Genomic DNA, 12,834 nt, shown 5'->3' on the forward strand with positions numbered 1-12,834 from the left:
GATGAGCCTGGTGTCTGTATCTTGTAGTGCCAGAAAGCAAGGAAATGCAAGAAACAAAATACCTTTGTTGAGAGAGTTTGTCAAAGTGACACAGCAGTCAACTGAAACAGTTCCCAGTAGCCAAAGATGGGATGATTTGAGCAACAAAATAAATAAATATTGGATTATAATACAAAGTATGAAATAAATATTCACGAGTCCATACAGATATTAATAAATGATTGGGTAGATGAATGTGGGAGAAGAGACAAATCCATCCTGCAGAAAAATTACAAATATTTTCTGTAGATACTCTATCGTAAGAAAGTAAAGCACTATCCTTTATCTTTAAGTATGGGCTTCACATAATGACTTCCTTCCAAAGAATACAAAATGGAAAGGGAAATATATAGAGTAATTTTATAGTAGGGAAAACCCAACAAAACTACTTCAGTCAGGTGATCAAGGTTAATAGAAACATCAATAAGTCACATTGATTTGTGCACCTTTGGCATGATATAATAAAAATGACACTTCAACCCTGTTTTTCTTCCTTCCCAAAACTCATCACCCCAGGCTAATCTTAAGAGACCCATTAGAAAAATCCCAATAGAGTGACATTCAAAAAAGATCCCTGACCAGAAATACTTAAAACTGTCAAGATCATCAAAACCAAGAAAAGTCTGAGAAACTATCACAGCCAAGTGTAGCCTCAGGAGACAGGACTGCTAAATATAATGCGATATCACGAATGGGATCCTTGAGCAGAAAAAGTACATAAGGTGAAAAGCAAGGAAATATGAATAAAGTGTGGACTTCAGTCAACAGTAACATATCTAGGAATATTGGTTCAATATATTTAAACACAAATATTTAAACAAAATTTACAAAATAAAATATACAAATTGCGATTAAGAGATGCTAATTCCCCTTAGTCACCAGGGATATGCAAATTAATACCGTAATGAAATACCACTGTACCTGACAATAACAAAGGATGGTGAGTATATGTTGCAACTGCAACTCCCCTACATTGCTGGACAGAATATGAAATGGTAAAGCCATTTAGGAAAACATTTAGTTTGATAGTTTCTGAAAAAGTTAAACATACACTTTCCCCATAATCCAGCAATTCAACTCCTAGATATTTACTTCAGAGAAATGAAAACATATGTCTGCAGAGACATGCACACAACTGTTGATAGCAGCAGCTTTATTCATAAGAGCCCAACCATGGAAACTACGGAAAACTTTTATATAAACAAATTGTGTTCAATAATGAAGTAATTATTCCATAGTTTCCTAGTAATTATGCTATATGTGCTGTCTCCAGAATATCAAGATAAATGTTACATAAACACAAAGGTGATAACCCCATGTTTTATTTAGGCTTATTATCATTTATTTATATCTGTTCAAGAATAACCAATCTATTTTAAAATAATTCCTTCTCATAGATTTCTACTCCAGTTCTAATTACCCAGTCATGTTCAATAACAGTGAGGTGACTTCTTCCAAATCACAAAAAAGTAAGATTTCTTTTCAAAGAGATTTTCAGCAGTAGGTCGTTCAATTCAGATCTACTTCAAAGGGAGCTGTTTGTGATTTTTCTTTTATGTGGGACATTTGAATGACTTTCTAAGTCAGAAAATACTTTGCACTGACGGCAAGTAGTTAGATGCACGGTTATATATTATTTTTATTTTTCTCCTCTTGAATTTAATTGAATGTTGTTTTTTGTTTCCTTTAATATTATACTATGACCCAAAATGCAAAATTAGTGTATTGTATTTAGTGTATAATGATGATAAAATATTTACAATTGTGGTTGTTTCTATAGAGTAGCAGCCATTTACATAAAAAGTGAAAATATACACAATTATTCAGATATTTTTGGTTTGTTAAATTGCAGCATCTGAAATATTTCATATTTTAAACCCAAATTGTTTCCTTATGAACATATACTTTTATGTTTGAGTGAAACGGAGTTATTATAGTCAAACCCACTTAGTACCAATTTTAATTTAATAAAATGTTCTGCTGAGTTTATTTTTCTCATTTATTTTAAAACACTGACGTAGGCTCTACTGAAATTAAATGATGAGCCATCTGTCATTTTTTTCTACTGACATTAATATTTCAATGGCTAATATTTTCTCCTGATTTAAGATTCTGGTTATTGACAATGAAGATAATCCATGAGGCTTGCTTCTTACAGAGAACTGTTCCTAGAAGATGTATTACTTTATTATTTATGTATTATTTATTGCATATTTCAAACTTTAAATTGTTTGAAGACAAGAATTACTTTAAAAATATTCTTTAGGTTCAAATTCGCCCACCTTGTCTTGTGCACAAGAGTGAGTAAATCACTCCTTAGCAGCAAAACAAAGAGAAAACAAAGTCATAAGGGACATAAAGTTATTTGCTAGGACAGCTCTGGACTACATCACAACTAAGATGCATTCACAAATATGAGGACAGTCTTAAAATGAGCAGCTTCCTTGCCAATGTAGTTTTTATAATCTGGAGGTCAGTATTTACTCAGGAACAATAATACAGTTTATAAATATCAGTGCCAAAGCAAGAAAAAAATATGTGAATCCAAATTCCTGAATTTTCCTCCCAAATCAGGGAATAAAACCACTTTCGTTACATTTGAGCAAGCCATTAATCTAGGATGTATCTTCGATATTTCTCTATTTATTCCACGTCTAATTATTCACCAAGCCATGACATATTTAACCTCCAAATATCTCTAAGAAACTATCCACAACTCCATAACTATTATTAATCTCCTAACTAATATTCCACCTTCTTGCCTCTGGATTACTACAAAAGCTCTGAATTTTCTACACTGGAAGCATAATTATCTTCTTACAATAGAAACCTGATTACCTGATACACCTATTTAAAAACTGCACTAACTTTCCTATTGCTCAAAAGATTAAAAAAAAAAACACTTTTTATCAGGGTCCAGACAGTCTTTCATGTTCTGTCTGTAATTCAGGCTTACTGTCACAGTTTCCCCTGTTCTGTGCTCACCAGATACATTGGGCTTCTCTCAGCTACATGACTGGGCCTTGTTCTCTCCTGCCTTTGAAGAAGGGGTCTTTGCACCAGCTGATTTTTAGTCTGTAATGCCCCAGTCACCCAAAACAGCTTTCACACCCCCACACCTGTACAGATGTCCATTTTTCAGAGAAGTAATTCTCAGTTCTCTAGAACAGACCAGAAGCTCCATTTGAATACCCCTTCTTTATAGTATCAATGCACATTTTTCATTGCCATATGTATGTTTATCAAACACATATAAATTTGGCTTAGCATTTTATGCTGAGCACCAAACAGTGAAATAAATATTTGTTGATGAAACATCTACTTTATTCCAAGCAGGGATCTGGTTGCTTTCCACTGTTGGGTATATACTCAGAGGAATGGAAATCATCAAGTCGAAGGTATACCTGTTTCCCAATGTTTATCGCAGCACTCTTTACAATAGCCAAGAGTTGGAACCAGCCCAAATGCCCATCATCGGATGAGTGGATACGGAAAATTTGGTACATCTACACAATGGAATACTACTCAGCTATAAAAACGAATGAAATACTGCCATTTGCAACAACATGGATGGACCTTGAGAGAATTATATTAAGTGAAACAAGTCAGGCACAGAAAGAGAAATACCACATGTTCTCACTTATTGGTGGGAGCTAAAAATTAATATATAAATTCACACACACACACTCACACACACACACACACACAAACTGGGGGGGGGGGAAGAAGATATAACAACCACAATTATTTGAAGTTGATATGACAAGCAAACAGAAAGGACATTGTTGGGGGGGAGGGGGGAGGGAGAAGGGAGGGAGGTTTTGGTGATGAGGAGCAATAATCAGCCACAATGTATATCGACAAAATAAAATTAAAAAAAAAAAAAAAAAGAAATAACAGAAAATTCTGTAGAGACAGACTGTTAATAGATAGCTAACAAACAAATGTCAGGAAGTTTGTAGAAATAATATTGTGATTAGTACTACAGATAGAAATAAAGCACATTAAAACAGAGTAGGTGACAGAGTGACAGGGGGTGTGGTATAGTTTTGTATCTCCTGGCCAAAGACATTCTCTCTGAGAAACTGACTTGGAGCAGAGACCTAAATGACTTGAGGGAGCAAGACACTCTGCTTTCTGGCCACATCACTTAAGGTCTTACAGGCATTTTGCTTTAGGAATTTGAATTTTATTCTGAGTGAGATGAGAAGTCGCTGGAGAGATATGAGCGGGGTGTAATGTGGTCAGACTCAGTAAATAAAGTGATGTGTTCTGAATAAATAATAAAGCCTCCCTCTAGTTGCTCCATGGAGTATAGATTTATTATGGAAAATGTAGGGCATGTAGATTAGTTAGCAGGTTACAACAAATGTTCAGGAGAGAAATGTTCAGATTCTGGACATGTTTTGAAGGAGGAGCTTACAGGATTTGCTGGAGGAGTCAATGGGATTTGTGAAAGAGTATTGAGATGAACCCAGGGATTTTAGTCTAAGATATTCTTTGAGCTGTCATTACTGCAAAAGGAGAGCCAGGGAGAGATGCAGGTTTTGGGTGGGTGGGTTTGAAGAGGGAATCAAGTGTTAGTAATTATTTTATGAATATTCAGTTTTCTTCATGGGTGAATTTATTTCAACATAGCAAATAACTTAACAGTATTAGAAACTAGGGAGCCAGAAATCATGCTCAGGGAATTCTACATTGAAATCTTGATACAAATTAACAAACAAAAATCAGTAGTGTTTTTATACTCCAACTATGAACTAGCAGAAAAATCAAGAAAGCTAGCCCATTCATAATAGTCATCAAAAAAATTAAACCTAGAAATACATTTAACCAAGGAGGTGAGAGATCTCTACAACAAGAACTACAAATCGCTACTGAAAGAAATTTAAGAGTACACAAAAAGGTGGAAAGATATTCCACACTCTTGGATTGGAAGAATTAACTTTGTTAAAATGTCCACACTGCCCAAAGCAATCTACAGATACAATGTGATCCCCATTATAATACCAATGACATTCTTCACAGAAATAGAAATAACAGTCCTAACATTCATACGGAACAACAAAAGACCCCTAATAGCCAAAGCAATCCTGAGCAAAAAAATAAATAAATAAAGCCAGAAGCATAACACTACCTGACTTCAAATTATACTACAAAGCTACAGTAACCAAAACAGCATGGTACTGGTATAAAAACAGACACTCGGACCAATGGAATAGAATAGAGAATCCAGAAATCACCCCACAAACTTATAGCCAACTGATCTTTGACAAAGGCATGAAGACCATACATTAGGGAAAAGACTGCCTCTGCAACACATGTTACTGGGAAAACTGGACATCCATATGTGGAAGAATGAAAACTAGACCTGTACCTCTTGCCATATACCAAAATGAACTCAAAAAAGATTAAAGACTTAAATATAAGGCCTGAATCTATAAAACTACCAAAAGAAAGCATAGGGCAAACAACTTCAGGAAGTTAGGCTGAGCAAAAGCTTTATAAATATGACCCCTGAAGCACAGACAACAAAAAGAAAAATAAATGGTATTACATCAAACTAAAAAGCTTCCGTACAGCAAAACAAACAACTAACACAGCAATAAAACAATCTACAGAGTGGGGAGAAAATATTTGCACACTATGCATCTGACAAAGGATTAATACCAGAATACACAAGGAACTCAAACAATTTAACAGTAAAAAAACCCCAAAAAACAAACAAACAACCTCATTAAAAAATGGGCAAAGGAGCTGACTAGGCATTTCTCAAACAACGATATATGAATGGACAACAGACACATGAAACATCACTCAGCATCAGGGAAATGCAAATCAAAACCACACTGAGATATCATCTCACTCCAGTTAGACTGGCTATTATCAAAAAGATAGAGAATAACAAATGCTTGGGAGCATGTGGAGAAAGGGGAACTCTACTACACTGCTGATGAGGCTATAAATTGGTGCAGCCATTTTGGGAAACATTACGGAGTTTCCTCAGACAACTACAGACAGAATTTTCATATAATCCAGCCATCCTACTTCTGGGTATAGACCCAAAGAAATGGAAATCATCATATTGAAGGGATACCTGCTCTCCCATGTTTATTGCAGCTCTGTTTATAATAGCCAAGAGTTGGAACCAACCTAAGTGTCCATCATCAAATAACTGGATAAGGAAAATGTGACATATATACACAATGGAATACTACTATGCCATAAAAAAAGAATGAAATACTTCCATTTGCAGCAACATGGATGAACTTAGAGAAAATTATGTTAAGTGAAATAAGCCAGACACTGAAAGAGAAATACCACGTCTTCACTCATAAGTGGGAGGGAGGGAGTGAGGGAGGGAGGAGAGGGGAAGGAAGGAAAGAAGGAAGGAAGGAAGGAGAAAGAAAGAGAAAGAAAGAAAGATACAAACATCAAAATAATGTATTGAACTTTCAAAAGGAAAGAACAGACCTGAAGTTACAAGATGTGGGAAAATGGGAGTGGAGGGGGGTAAGGGAGAAATTGTAAAGGGCCACAAAAAGATTACTTAGTATTATGTCGAATATCCTAATTTAAGCACAACATATTGCACATGGGTACTAACTGTGTACCCCACAGATATGTGCAATTACTATGTTACAATAAAAATAAATTAATTAAATTAAAAAAATTAAAAAATATAGTGATAATTAATTTTTTAAGTCTTTTTTTTAGAGTTGGGATGGTAAGGCCAATTCAGGGCCTGATAAGAATCCCTTTGAATGGTTTACATCCTATGGTTAGCCAACACAATGTTTATTTCACTAACTCTGGACCATGTTGATTTATTGTAATTAGACGATGTTTGGGGGGTATCACCACATATGATCTTACTAAATTATTAACTTAAAATTTATATTGGCCTTTCTTCTACATTTCAGTTAAGTGCCTTGTAATCAAGTTTAATGAGATAATCCCTGATCCCTATTTCCTTAAATCCTGGTATTTGCAAGTTACTCCACTGACAGATTTACCTATAAAATAAAACCCGTAATTTTAAGTAATTTATGGCTCCACACATCAGGCTTCTATTTTTTAAAAATATGTCTTCAACAATTTCTTTTTACCATTCTTTTTTAGAGTTGAGCTCACCGTGTTCTTGACATACCATGCATGATTCTACCTTAAAGGTTCCACGAGTATCATCCACCAGCCCACTCTCTGGTATATCTTTTTTCAGTTGGATCCCTAGAACCATGTCTTTATCTTCAAACTTCAGTCCCTTATCCTCAGTGAAATTTTTTCCAAATATTTCATCTGAAATCTTGTACTGTTCTTCTATGACACATGAAATGTTGTGGTGCAAGTTGGCTTGATGGAAAAGATAAAGTGCTCTTATTTAGAATTTTAAATGCTTGGAGACATCGTAGCAGATATTTCTAATTATTACCCTTTTAATAAAGGAGCAGCCAAGGGAATTTGCCTATTGCATCCTGAGCTATAGGAAAAAAGTCTCCTGAATATTTATAAGCACAAGCATGCCCTCATACGTTTTGGGGGTTTGAATTCACAGTACTGTTGTGATTGGAAATTTAAAGTTGTGCAGAGTTGATACTGCACCTGCTACCTTGCAAAAGTTAATAATGTATTTACCAAATAGGAGACACTCCATCAATCCAAGAGGTTGATTTTCCCTAATACACCTACCGAGGATGAACTCATAATTCATAATTCCAAGATATATGAGGGAAAAAGTCACATTAGCAAGAGTTGCCAGAAAAAAAGAGAAAACAAACCAAAAACAGGATCAGAACTGATGAACTACAGAATATGGAATTATTGGAAACAAAATATTTATAAATGTTAAAGTAAGTTAAAGAGCAGATCAAAACAAAAGAAGGGAACAAAATGTTATCAAAAAGATAATGCAGAGTAGATTTGAATTTATAATATACATCTTATATGTAAACAACATAGAAGTGGTCATTTCCATCCATTCAACAAGAAAAAAGATGAAAGAGTTGGACACATGAGAGATTTAAGAAGTCAAGATAAACAGTCACCTCAAAAATCTCAAGACACAAGCAAGTACAGAGAATCAGAACCAGATCAGGTTACCTGGGGCAGAAGCCTCTGGAGCTGTAAATTAGATTCTGATGAAAAAAAATATATACCATGTCCAAGAATTGATGGGTAATGTGAATTCAGAGACTGAACTATGAGAAAGAATCAAAAGGAAACGATAAAAAATAAAAGCGTAATAAGAGAAATGTTTTTAAAATGCCTTTGATGGACTCATCAGTTGACTGGATATGGCCAAGGAAAGAATCAATGAGCTTGAAGATATGTCAGTATCAACTTACCAAACTGAAAAGCAAAAGGAAAAAAAAAAAATGGGAAAAAAGTCCTCTACAGAATATCCAAGAGCTATGGGACAATTCCAAAAAGGGTAATATATGAGTAATTGGAATAGAAGACAGGAAAGAGAGAGAATGAAATATAAGAAATATTTGATGTAAAAATAATAGCCAAGACATTTCCAAATAGAATTAGACACCAAACCAAGGGCCAGTGTTCAGAGAAGACTAGGCAGAATAAATACCAAAAATCTAAACCTAGGTATATCACATTCAAACTGCAGCAAAACAAAAAGCAAAAATAAAATCCTAAAAGAAGCTGGGGGCAGGAAGGAATTACCTTACTTCTGGAGGAACTAGGACAGCTATCACTGTGTGCTTTTTATCAGAAACCATGTAAGCAACAAGAGAGTAGAGTTTAATATGTTTAATATTGAAAGAAAAACAACACACACCAACCTGGAATTCTATATTCAGCAGAATTATCCCTCAAGAGTAAAAGAGAAATAAAAACACTTTCTCAAACTAAAACTGAGGGAATGCATTTCCAGCAGACCTACCCTGCAAAATACATTGAAAGAATGTGCATAAAGAGAGAGCATTGGAGAAAGAATAAATAAAGGTAAAATAAAATCTTGTCTTACTTTTAATTGATCTCAGATCAATATGGATGAGTGAAATGAATGACAACAATGTTATAGGGGGTTGGGAGGGAGGAATTAAGAATAATCTTTTATAAGTATCTGTAGTACTCATTAAGCAGTACAGCATTGTTTGAGAGTGCACTTAGATTATCTAACTGTAAATGTATACTATAAATTAAAGCAACCACTAAATTTATTTTTAAATAAGGCACATTTGGGAAAAAAGTTAACTTTTTAGAATTGAAAAATATATTGAAAAAGCATATCACTTAAATTAAGAACTAAATGGATTATTTGAAAATAATTGTAAAAAAGATGAGACCCAGATGAAAAGAACAGTACTGACTGGGATAATAAACGAGAAGAATTTATGCAGCTGTAGCATAGAACTTTGGAGAGCTGGAAAACATAACACAGATGTCAGACAAGATGCAGGCTCTGGTAGAGTCAGGTGTTGTCTCTGGGAAAGATTACACAACCTGAGGTTTAGGATGGGATGAAAGTTAAGACTACAAGAATGGTACAAGTAGTTTAAGTAGTTTCTGGGGCCCTTCTGGCTGCACAAGTCAAAAAAACAAGGCTGGGTCATCTGCACAGATCTTTAGAGGATCACAGACAGAGCCTGGCACACTTCGATGATGCCCTCATTTGGATAGGCCTAAGATAAAAATCACCCAACTGAAGATTATAATGCAAAATTAAGAGCATTAACTGTGCAATCATATATTTTGTAAAGATGGTAAAGTGTAAAATATTTGGAAAATACATATAAACCCTTGTTATTATAGTAAAATAATTAACATCTGCTTTATGACTCCATTATGGGTTCAGCTATATTATGTCTGAAATATGAGTACTTCGATCCTTTTATTCCATGACCAAAAACATAGGGTGATCGAAATGAACCATTCCTAACACAAATGGATGCGTACTACAGTAAGAATTTTATGACGAAAGTTTGCTAAAGTGATTACAAAGAACAGACCAGGGAAACATGAACATATTAATAGGAATGTTGTATTTTTGTAGATTAATGCTATACTATTGATATTAAATAGTTTAAGGTACTTTTAAAGGATTTGAATTAGTGTAGGAATATTAGGGTATCTAGTTATCTAGTACTATGAAACAGAGAAATAAAATATGTAAAATTTTAAACATTTTTCTAGTCAGACACAGTCTGTTCTGTTCTTCTGTAGAGAAAAGCGATAAAATCAACCTATTTACTACTGAACTCTCTGAACCCTCTTGCCATAATATGCTGCTGGAGGAATTATGTTTGCTGATTTGCTTGTTTTTTTATTGTTCACTCCTAATTATATCTGAAGACTTGGGAAAAAATCATATATAATATAAATATAGAAATATAGAATCCGGGGCAAACTCTTCATTTAACTATTACATTATATCTACCTAATATTTTATGGCTGACAGAAGAACTAGCATTGTCTTTGTGTTTGATTTGTAAGGTGTGTTCAACTAAATAAAACATTAGGTAAGAATGATTGCTGATTTCAAACAAATATTTTTCTATGACATATTTGTAAATATAGTTCTTTTTAAAAATCTCTGATTGTTTTTATTGTAGCCTTCATCATCTAAACAATTCTGGGAGACAATAGTAAACAATTAAGAAAAATGTTTTTTTTACATTTGTTAATCAATTCTAGTATATATGTATCTGATTTCTACTAGTGGGATTTATAGATTTACAATAGATGATACATCTAAAGTATAGATGGGTAACGTATATCAATCAATGCCCAAGACACCTCTGGAATGTATAATCTGTTAAAATAACCTCCCTAAGTCAAGTCAAAAAGACCCTGAATCTGAAAGTAGAATGTAACACAGCACTGAGGAAGGGGATAGACTGTGGGGCATGACAGATTATCTTTTGGAGGAAATACATTGTTACAATTTTTTTTTTCTGAGATTACTTTTTATACTTAAAAATTAAAATATACTACTGATTACTGCTAGAAAAAAAAGTCTGATTTGAGTTAGTGATTTTTAATTAATTTCAAATTAATTAAAATTCATCTAGACTTTCTGGAATTAATTCCATCACTTTAAATTATCAATTAAATCTAGAGTTCAAAAGATTCATTTAGGCTCATGATTAATTGTAAAGTAGGTGGACATTGGTAAAAGAAACATCTAGGTTTTATCACACTGTAACAGTTTTTTTTTTTTAACAGGTTAGAAAACACTAGGATAAGAGATGAATCATTAAATAAAAACAAAAATTGTTAACAGATTTGGTTAAATATCTTAGTGAAACTAATGGTTTAAATGATATTTGGGAACATACCTTGTATTGTCCCCTACGAACACAGATAATTATCATTGACCATGAATTTATGTTAAGTAAATAAATATGAGCCCTATTGGAACCTAAAGATTTTGTGTATGCAAAAAATTAGCCAAGCCAACAGTAACCTCTGAAAAATATGTGTGAACCAAAAGAAACCATATTTTATGGTTTTAAAAATTAAAAAAAAAATAAGTAAAGGAGAGTGGCCTAGACTACATGTCTCCAGTTTTACTAAGTCTTCCGTCTTCCTACCTGCAGATACATATTTAAAGAGATGGTGATAATCATAAGAAGGATTAGCTAAAATGCTGCAGTCTGCAAAACACTTAAGTGGTTCACAAACTTTGTTGTTTTTTTAACCTCTTCTCTAAGCTCGTGAACCCTAAAGAACAATTTGTAAAGCTTTCAATGACATGGTAAAATAACACTAACAGCCCTGTAACGAATTGGAAATCAATAAAGCATTAAAAATGCAAATACCCTCTTGTTAATATGATATAATTGTGAAGAACTTTCAGGCATTCAATTACCACTTAACACAAAAGCCTGTAATGATTTAATTAGGAATCCTTCACCTAATTGAGGTCAAGATTGTTAGCAGTGAATGTCTAATTAGCTTGCTTACAGCAGCTATCTTCTTTGAAAACTCCCTCAATAAAATTCTTCCTTAAAAGATATCTCTACCACCATGACACACACACACACAAAAAGGAGCGCAGGTAAAAGTTGGTGAAATCCAAATAAAGTTTCTACCTGAGTAAATATTGTTGTAACATGATCAGATTCCTAGTTTTGACAATATATATGGTTAAATACTACCCCTGGGGGAACCAGGTAAAGGGTACTTGGAAGCTATACTTCTACAACTTCTTGTTAGTGTCACGCAGTTTTAAAATCAAAAATTATTAAAAATGCACCCACACATTTCAGAAGTATAAGACAAAATTTGAATTGTCTACCTTTTTGGTGGTTACAGTGATTATTTTAAGCAATAATTGGTTTCCTGCGATAAGATCAAATTAAAATGATATTTGATATAGTTCAACTAGTACCAGGTTGGTCGATCCCAATTAAGATGACCTCAGATCACAGCAGCACTTTAAAAAGTTGCTGGAGATTTTCCTGACTGTTTACATTCCTTGTTTGCTTTTGGCCAGGTTATAGTCTTTTAACATCCAGGTATAAAACCTCAGCTGGAAATCCAAAATAAAGTCATCTAATTAGTCTCCTTGCCTAACGGAGTAAATAACTCATTTTATGTTCTTTAAGACTAAGGTGTTCATAATTATTTCAAAGGAAAATACATGAAATGAATCAGTGTTTTGTAACAGACTAACAAGAATCAAGGGAGATTTATTGTTGTAGAGTCTTCTGTAGCAGCAATGACCAAATTTTGTTCTCTGAAACTATAATGCTCTAAGGTAGTTCGTGGGAATGGAGGCAGTGGCCTTATAAATTGTGTAAATGCCCACGTACAATGCTTATTTCCATGTTT

The sequence above is a fragment of the Cynocephalus volans genome, chromosome 10, assembly GCF_027409185.1.
Source record: "Cynocephalus volans isolate mCynVol1 chromosome 10, mCynVol1.pri, whole genome shotgun sequence".
NCBI lineage: Eukaryota > Metazoa > Chordata > Mammalia > Dermoptera > Cynocephalidae > Cynocephalus > Cynocephalus volans.